Consider the following 2,308-nt stretch of genomic DNA (forward strand, 5'->3'; position numbering starts at 1 on the left):
CTGAGCCTGACAACCTCTAAGGAAACCCAAGGAAAGGACTGATCAGCCGTTCACTTGCACGCCCTCGAAGAACTCGATGCTCCATGTTCTCTGTAAACTTGTATCAATTTATTTTTCATCTAATAAAGTCCGTTCTATTCGACAAATCATTATGCAGCACTTATGGTAACCAATCCAATGAAGTGAGGCTGGTGTTTTCATTAATACGTAGTTAAATTCAAAATCATTACAAGGAAACTTTGTTGAACACTTAGGCAAATTATCATCTCGAAAGAGTTTTAATTTGAGTAAGGGCAACTATCCCGAAAGGGTTTTGTCGCGTTCAAAGCCAATTAATTAGAGGTTCCGTCATTTATTTCATCATCATACTTGATACAAAGTTTAAGTTGTTTTCTTTGCTTAATGCAAATGAATACATTCATTGTTTTTCTAAAAAGTTCTAAATGTTCCTGTTTTGTAAAATTCATCCCTAAATCAGAAGATCTTTCTAACAATCGATTTATTCTAAATATAAAATCTTATTCCAGCATTTTCAAATACTCAAAATCCATAAACTCAATTAAACAATTATTTTTTCCTAAATTCAATTAGACAAATTTCACTTTTCATTTACAATTAATAGTAAATCTAACAAGTTCGAAATTAATAAATTCAAAAATAAGTTTTTCGTTCAAAAAACGTATCCCTGTGGGATCGATATTTTTATTACTATAAGCGAAACCGTGCACTTGCGGAAATCGCTCAACAAGTTTTTGGCGCCGTTGCCGGGGATACGCCAAAATTTTTGACAAAATTTTTATTTTTCGTATTTTATTTTCGAATCTAGGTTTACACATTATTTTTTATACAACTTTTATATTTTATTTATTTTCAGTTTATATAACATATTTGTTTTCAATTTTGTTTTGAAGGTAGTTTGGCTCGTGTAACAATTTCAAGTTCATGCGCAGTTCGCGAAATTCGGGCACGCCACCAGACTCTTTTGATCCAGAAATTGAAAGAACACTTAAGAAAAACAAGAAAAACAACAAAAACAAAGACAAAACACCCATAAAAACCAAAAAAATCCAGCCTGAAAATATGGCCGATCCACCGACACTTATGGATTATGCTAGGCCAGGAATGGCCGGTGTAACTAATAGTGTAGTTAGACCCCATATAAACGCAAATCAATTTGAAATTAAGCCTGATTTGCTTAATATGTTGCAAAACAACGTAACGTTTTACGGACTACCTAACGAAAACCCTAATGCCCATTTGACAAATTTCTTAGAAATTTGTGACACTTTTAAAATTACTGATGTAACAGCCGAAGCAATCAAACTTCGCCTCTTTCCTTTCACTTTGAAGGATAAGGCAAAAATTTGGTTAACTTCTATGACTGCTGCAACATTTGAAACTTGGGACCAATTAGCCCAAGCGTTTTTATCAAAATATTTTCCTTTAGCAAAAACCGCAAGAGTCATCAAAGAATTGGCATCTTTTACACAAAATGATAATGAAACTCTTTATGAAGCTTGGGAACGTTTTAAAGAACTTCAACGTTTATGCCCACACCACCAACTGCCAGATGCACTTTTAATGCAGACATTCTATAATGGATTAAATCCTACAACTAGAGGTTCATTAGATGCTATGTCTGAAGGGTTATTTATGAAGAAGACGTCCGCCCAAGCAAGAGAACTTTTGGAGGAAATGGCAATCAACAGCAGTATGTGGCCCGCAGAACGTGGACATATACCAATGGCGAAACCGTCATCCTCAGGTACATCATCGGTTAAAGGTATAATGAATCTTGATCCAGTAGCAATGTTACAAGCCCAATTTTCTGCCTTATCGCACAAAATTGATAAGTTTATGGCACCATGCGATCCTAATGATCCAATCCAAAGAGACATTGATTACGAAGGTATGAATGAGATAGAACAGGTAAATTTTGTCCAAGGACAAAACCAAACTACTAATCCTTATTCTAATACTTATAATCCTGGATGGAGAAATCATCCTAACTTTAACTGGAAAGATGGTAATAATAATAATAATGCAAATGCTAATCAATATCGTGTAAATAATTATCAAAATCAAACAAGAGATACGATTAGCACTTTATCTTCAAAAATCGACAAATTTATAGATGCTATGAATGGAAAGGTAAGTAATCAAGATGATGGTTTTAAACGGATCGAAAGTAAATTCGATCAGCTTATCAAAAACCAATCATCTAGCATCCATAATTTGGAGGTTCAAATTGGACAACTTGCTAAATCAATTCCATCCCGCAAAGAGGGAAGTCTTCCTAGCCAAACGG

At 34.2% G+C, this 2,308-nt stretch overlaps 1 non-coding gene across 1 annotated transcript; it reads right to left on the reverse strand.

Annotated features, from left to right (window-relative positions):
- Positions 1-1,458: 1,458 nt before the first annotated feature.
- Positions 1,459-1,565, reverse strand: LOC136216096 (small nucleolar RNA R71). Its single transcript, XR_010683088.1, has one exon. It is a non-coding gene; the product is annotated as a small nucleolar RNA R71 (small nucleolar RNA).
- Between the last annotated feature and the right edge of the window lie 743 nt (positions 1,566-2,308).

This window comes from Euphorbia lathyris, chromosome 1 (genome assembly GCF_963576675.1).
Source record: "Euphorbia lathyris chromosome 1, ddEupLath1.1, whole genome shotgun sequence".
Taxonomy (NCBI): domain Eukaryota; kingdom Viridiplantae; phylum Streptophyta; class Magnoliopsida; order Malpighiales; family Euphorbiaceae; genus Euphorbia; species Euphorbia lathyris.